Here is a 7,474-nt window from a genome sequence, read left to right as displayed (position 1 = left end):
GAAGCTCCGGTTGGCTTTTTCCTGGCGCCCTTGGCCGGCGTTTTCCGGGACTCTCCACGTGTGCGCCCAGTCCTACCGCTCTCCTCACCGAGCGGCTCTATCGGGCTAACCGACAGGAAGTGGAAGGGGCGACACCCTGCGCTCCACAGGCTCCGCTCCTTTCCAACCCCTGAGGGGGTTGGAAAAAAAAAGCGGCCGACCAGGAGGAGGAGGAGGAGGCTGGGCGCAGGCGCGTCTGGAGCGGAGCCGCGGATGGCAGGTGCAGCCTCGCAGCATCCCTGGCCGCCGTCGAGGCGCGTGCGCATCGGTGTCCCAGGCCGAGGCTGCGCGCGGCAGGGAGGTTTGAGTGACGGCTTGAGGGGCGGGCGGGGTTGGGGGGNGGGGGGGGGATGCCGGGCGCGCGCGCGGGGCCTGGGCGCGCTCCCGCTCACTAGTGGCGCGCTGAGGGGGAGAGGGGGCGGGGCGCGCGGGGCCCGGCGGACGAGCAGGCGCGCTGCGGCCCCGAGGGAGGGCACCGCGGAGCGTCGCCTGCCCCAGAGCGCCCGTCTTAAGCCCGGCAGGCGCGCCGCAGCTTCCCTCACGCCCAGCCTCCGAGGGCGACGACGCGCGCTCCTCAGACCCCGTCCCGCGGCAAGAGGCGCTCTCCAACTCCCGCGCGGCAGCCTAAGGACGCGGTAAGCGGAGGGCGCCCGCAGCTGACGGGGGACGGGGGATGGAGCTGCTCCGGGATGCAGAGTTGTTCTCTGCCCGGGGTGAGGGAGCGCCGGAGCCCTCTGAAGCGACCGGCGTCTGTGTGTGTGTGTGTGTGTGTGTGTGTGTGTGTGTGTATGTGTGTGTGCTGTGGAGAGTTCCGTCTTGTCACCCTGCGTGGTCCCCCCGGCGGCGGGAGCGAATCAAGGGGGCGCCCGCCGGTCGGGACGCGGGACCTTGCACTTGACTGAGGCAGGGATGGGCGGCTGCCGCGGCCGCCTGGAACTCGCGGGCTCGCCGCGTTCCGGCTGAAGGTGCCTGAGGGGTGCGCAGCGAAGGGACGGTCCCCGGCGGCGCGAGCACGCGGGACCTTTCGGTGACCGCAGGAGTGGACCGAAGACAGCACGGTCGCTGGTGGCCCGGGGAAGGCGAACGGGAGTGCGGGGCCGGGTGAGGAGGGGGAAGAGGCTGGCGGACCGGGTAACGCGCGGGGTGGTCGCCTGCTGCTCAGGAGCGGCGCGGCCCGGGATGGGCGCTGCGGGCGGGCTTGCAGGCGGAGAGCGCGGCGCTGAGCGCTCCCGGGTGCAGTGCGTCCGGGCAAAAAGGACGCTCGGAGGTGTCTGCGGTCACCACCTGACCTGTGCGCTCCCGGCCATTGGCTTTGAGGGCTTCAAAAGTTGGGTACCGAGGACGTGCCACTCTGCAGCACTTAGGGACAGGATCGCTGCTTCCCCCAGTACCCAGATGCGGTTACCCAGGCGCACATCATCTTTTAGAGCTCTGAAGGGCATGGAGGGACAGGAGTGCTCTGAGTCTCCCAAACTCAAGAAAAGACGGAAACTCTTCTGTTGCTGGAGGAATTATCACAAGGGAAGGCAGGGGTGACCTCTGAAACCCTGACCTTTGTTGGGCCTCCTTTGTGACAATGTCAGGACAGGGCACAGACTTCTATTTCATATGGCTGTCTCCTCTGTTAAAAGATTCCAAGAAAAACAGTTAAGTTTGTGGGGAGGGAGGGGGGTGGGTCATCTTATGCTGTCAAGTTATACAGCTTTGTTTAAATTTATGACAGGAATGTGTTGTAATTTGGCTAGGTGCCAAATATCCCCATGTTTCCATGTTCACATCCCCTCTCCCAAACAAACAAATACCCACTTGAATGCAGGCTTCCTAACCCATGAGCCTAGATAAAACAGACATTTGTTAAAGACAGTCTAGGAAGTCTTCCTTAATCAGGATTCTAATAGCATTAAGGGTCAGACATTGTCCCTAGCCTTATTTATTTATTTATTTATTTATTTATTTATTTATTTATTTATTTATTTTTATTGAAAAAAAAACCACACTTAAGCTTGTGATAAGAACAGAACTCTTGTTAATCAAATTAACTGTGAGTCTGCAGTTTAATTTTCCATGAAGAAACAGTTTCTTGCTTGCTTGAGGCCTTCCTGTGACCATGTCTGCTCAGCAACTCTTAATTCTCCTAGATGGTGACTAGATTAGCATTGCCTGATTTACCTGCCACTGGCAAGGTTAAGTGCAAGTCTAGTGTTGTCTGATCTGTCGCTATAGGAACACTTTTAAACTATAGGGAGACAGTGTCTGGACATTTAGAACAACAGCCCAGCTTTGTTTGACTCTGAACAACTGCACATCAAACTGGCCTTTTTCTACTTGAGAAAATTGAACTCTTTGAGTCCATACTTTATAGTTTTGTGTTTATACTGATACTTAGAACACCTGTTATAGTAAACAAATTCAGTACATATATTTAAGAGAAGATTTTGTAAGATCTAATTTTGATGAGTTGCTTTATAGTTCAGATTTCTATTATTTAAATTGGGACATTTCAAGGTAGCCATGGGCAGACACGAGTTTAGTTATCACTTAACTATTGCTGTAAAATTTACCACCGATCTCATACACCTTTTCAAAATAATTTATAGACCTGAATATCAAATAATGCAAGTTTATTGATTAATTAATTCTCAATTTCCAGAGCACACCTAAAAATTGCCAAGACACATAGTCATGGGTACTATTGTTTCCTTATGCAGTATATATTATTTTGACAGTATATTAGTTGGTGCTTATTTTCCTACAAAATTTTTCTGAGTTACTCTACAATATTAATAACCAGAACATCAAAAAAGCTAGGGACTAAAATAAGCATTTTAAAAACCTTGCTCTATCTTCAGAAGTTATTGGATATGCCATGTATGTATGTATGTATGTATGTATGCATACATGTATGTATGTGGTGGCTGGGTGTCCGAAATTTTTAAGTGTGAATCTATAGAGGAGCCAACAGTACCATTTTTTGAGGTATACAGACAGAACTATTTTGTTTGCAGTTTCTCCTGGTCTTTGCCTAGTGGCCTGAAGTACTAAAATGGAGACAGAAGTGCCATTCTTCTTTATATGCTTTGTCTGGGTTCCCTTTCTGTTATCAGCTATCACTTTCTGCTGCTGTCAGATTAGGAATGGGTCCTGATACTGTATTATCCCTTGCTTTTTTTTTTTTGTCCCCTTGAAATGGCATATCTATTGCCAAGTACAAAGCCCACAGATTCCATGACAGATAATTTTTGTTCATGTGCTCTTTGCTGTACCATAGGCTGAATGATTGATGTCCTCAGAAGAGTGACCTGTGTATGAAAGATTTTAATGTTTGTATACAGAAAATTTTGTGCAAGAGAGCTTTAGAAGAATATCTTCATTCTAGACAATTTGGCTTCACTCTAGACAATTTTTTTAATTGAATCAGCACTTTAATTTCCTTTTCTTTTTTCTTTTTTTTCTTTTTAAAATTTTTTAAAATGGCTTGGGTAATTTTTCTTTTATGTACTTCTTTCTGCCATTAAGTCTCACTAACTTGGTGTAGTGTTAATAATTCCCTATCCTGGAAGCTAAGTAAAAGTGTAATTTGATAATCCTGCTAACCATACTGGAGGCTTGTTAAATTATTTAAATGTTACTTTGCATACCTGCCTAAGGAGGAGCTACTTAATCAAATCAGTTTGAAAAGAAAAGTCTATTAGTCTTGAAAACAGTGGCAGTCATAGATTCTTATTGTGAAGCATTTCATGAACATATATTCTTTCCTCCATCAAGTATTTATTAACAGCATTACAATCAGTGCACTGAGATTATGCAGATTATGCAAACTGAAGTAGTTACTGGTCTAAGAGGGAAATCTATTGGTACATGATCAAGGGCTATAGGGACATTTGTTTTTAGTTATAGTGAAGTACAGTGTCTTGACATTTGAACAACAGTTTAATACACTATAACATGTTTTGCACATCTGAGTCAAAGTAGGAAACTTATATTAATACAATAGAAGAATACTGTCATTTAAGTGCTGTGGTAGAGGTGTGATCAGAGTGCCTGAGTAGGGATTTGGAATTGGCTAGTTATCAATTCAGAAAAACTTGAAAGGATTCCTGGAAAGAGACATGAAGTCCAGACAGAGTTACACAAATAAGAGCCTTTGAAAGGATTCCTGGAAGGGGACTGAAGTCCAGAGTAGCACAAATAAGATACTACATGTTTGTTTGACACCCTGAGGGGTGTGGGTCTCTCTCTATGTACAGAATTGCTTTTAAAAGAGGTATGATGTAGTGAAAGGTCAACTTTATAGCAGTCTAGAGTGATGGATCTCAGACATCTGAGACAGAAACAGCTGTCAGGTATTGGGAAGACCTTGATAAGAGGACCTAACTTTGGAAGTGTTACTTGAATGAAGAAGAGAGAGTACTAGTACTGAAGTAATAACATGGTAGAGTCTAGAAGTGGTGGATGTGATGGTGGAATATGGAGGGAGGCTGGGATAAGAAGCAGAATTGAGAAGCAGTGGTGTCAGGTTCAGCTTAGGTCATATAGAGTCTGAAGTGCTAAGTTCACTATAGGTGTGCATTCTGTGAATTATTTAACAAAGTTTTGAGAAGACAGTTCCTAGGGTAGAAAGTAAGTAGATTAATGGATGAATTATGTAGCATAATTGTAAACATTGAAAGTTGGTGGACTTACCAGGAAAGGTACCAAAATTTGGGAGGAAAATAGACAACTAGGGAGAACCTAAAACTTGGCAAACTGGTTTGAGAAACGGGGAGTAACAAAAATGGTGTGGAAAACAAGAGGGTAGGTCAGAATGAGGGGAAAGGAGAGAACTCCAAAAAGTGAGACAAAGGAGAAGTATTAGACAGTCCTGTTCTGCTTTCACTCAGGTTCTCCTGTGTTCAGGGTTTTCAGTTCAGTTCCTATCTTTAATCTGTAAAATAGGGATCAAAGCACTTGCATTATAAGGCTTCTGTGAGAATCAAAGTCAGTGGGCTTAAGCACAGTGCCTAGATGATTAACTACTTGTTTTAATGAAGACAGACTTTGGATTTCTCACTAGAAGACCCATAGTGAGTTTTACTTTACAAAATGCTAGCTGATAAGGATTTTTTCAAAAACATTTATAAGGTGATCAATTTATACTACTTTACTTGAGAAGCCAATGGATTAACCTACATTGAAAAAATTGAAGTGAGCAGAGAAGTGAGCTCATCTATGTCCAAGAAGAGGGGGTAGGAGTTGATCCCAGTGTTCTAGGGGGATGCTAAGTTTCCAGAACAGACTCTATTCCAGCTGTACTGTGTTTAAACACCACCTGTCTCCCAAACCATGGTTCTTGGTATTTGAATTATGCCTTGGATGATCTCACAATGTATTGGTTGTTCTTTTTAATATAGTCTATAAACAGAAAGAAAAGTAAAGGTAGATATCAAAACTTAAAACTATAATGTTGTATTAAATGATTCAGAAGATATTTCCCAGTTATCAGGGGCCTTAAACTCAACATTGTGAACAAAGGATGATAGTTGAGTTTTTTTCTTTCCTCTTCCCCTGAATTTTTTTATAGTAATGTATAAATATCCTTGTTTTCTATCTTAGTCTTTTTTCTCTACTTGGACGACGTAGTTATATATCATATCCATGATAAACACATAAAATTAAATTTACATATGCACATTCATAAATATCTTGCTTTGTAGCTAGTGAGTATTTGGGGACGAAAATGTTTACATGAATTGGTTTGGCAACCAGCCAATACTTGAACACAATACATCATGTTTACATTGGAAGGCATAATAGCTATTATTTGTAATATATATTTATATTTAGCTCAAATTAGTAAACCTTTTAGTCCATCCTCTGTTTAATTCACTTTTTTTTTTTTTGTATAGTACTCTCTGTAGTACGTGGCTTTAGAACCTGTAAAACTTTAATGAAATTTAATGTTTAATGTTTTAAAGGTGAAATGCAATTAGTGATGCTGATGGCTTGGCTATTTCTTTTTGAAAGTCTTTAGCCACATTTTCTGTTATCAGTAGTGCCTCTCATTGGCAGAGTTGACTTCCCATGACTTCTTTTTTTTTCCCCAATCTCCTTACCATACAGTACACAGTCCTATTAATTGTGAATAGTAGAGAACTGTGTGGTTTCAGTTTAAGATTTTTTTTTCCACTCCATATTGTTCACAAACCTAATTTTTCTCACTTGAAACTTATGGTCATTTTTAGTACTCCTTTAGAGAGACAACAAATCCAAGTTGAAGTTTGCTTAGAGAGGAGTGTTACATGTAGATAGGCATTAAGCCAAGTTGAATTTGCTTAGAGAGGAGTGTTAAATGCAGATAGGCATTAAGCATTTTATAATAGCCAGAACAAAAATGGTAGTTTTGAACTGATGAGCTGTATGGTATCTAGGATAGCATAAGTCAGTTGCTGGTTTTAGACTGGGCCGTTGCCTAAATTTTAAAATATTTTAGTAGATGGAAAGACTGTATAGTAGGGGCATTTTGGAGATCTTCTTTATTATTTATGTGAATTTTTAATGCATAAAATATTTTCAAGCTTCTGTCATGTTTTAACTATTATATTAAGTATACCATATTTTTTGGTTTTTTTGAGACAGGGTTTCTCTAGCCCTGGCTGTCCTGGAACTCACTTTGTAGACCAGGCTGGCTTCGAACTCAGAAATCCGCCTGCCTCTGCCTTCCAAGTGCTGGGATTAAAGGTATGTGACACCATCTCCTGGCAAGTATACCATGTTTTAATAAGAGGAAACTATGAGACTAATATTTCTCCAAGTGAAAAAAATTGAAGTGTGTGCCCAAGTATTAAAAAGTAAAATTATGTGTACAGATTTGCTACACTTTCTGTAAGATTTTTTTTATGTTGAATAAATTGAATCATATGGATTTTAAACTTTTCAAAAGTCCTGAAGGATATAGGGCAAATACTTAACATTTGTACATGTACATTTAAGAGCTAGGAAGATAGTTCAGTAGAGTAAGCTTGTCTTCCACACACATCAGCTTGAGTTCAACTTGAGTTCAGCTTGAGTTCAGATCTTTAAAATGCACCTATACCCAGACATGGGAGTGTATCTGCAAGGCCAGCATTCCTATGGTGAGATGGGAAGGAGAGAGAAGAGAATCCTGGATAGCCAGGATATGCACAGACTATTAAACCTGGTGTACACAGTTACAAAATAACAAAACCTAAGCCAAGAGACCTTATCTAAAACAAGGTGGAAAGAGAGGGTTGGAATCCAAGGTTGTCTTCTGACTTCCACATGTGCCAGGAACACAGGCAAACACATACACTACACTACACTACACTACACATACACACACGCACACACACGCACACACGCGCACACACCACACACACACACGCACACACGCGCGCACACACACACACACACACACACGTGGTGTGTGTGTGTGTGC

General features: G+C 43.2%; 1 protein-coding gene across 1 annotated transcript in view; it reads left to right on the top strand.

The window, feature by feature from the left end:
- Positions 1-473: 473 nt before the first annotated feature.
- Positions 474-7,474, top strand: part of Ugt8 (UDP glycosyltransferase 8) — a 61,278-nt gene continuing 54,277 nt past the window's right edge. The window contains exon 1 of the mRNA XM_021196464.2: positions 474-674. The gene's annotated coding sequence lies outside the window, so the exon portion shown is untranslated. The remainder of the gene's footprint in view (positions 675-7,474) is intronic.

Source organism: Mus pahari, chromosome 4, assembly GCF_900095145.1.
Source record: "Mus pahari chromosome 4, PAHARI_EIJ_v1.1, whole genome shotgun sequence".
Classification (NCBI taxonomy): Eukaryota; Metazoa; Chordata; class Mammalia; order Rodentia; family Muridae; genus Mus; species Mus pahari.
Note: the sequence above shows the minus strand (reverse complement) of the source record. Positions and strands in the feature narration are given on the sequence as shown.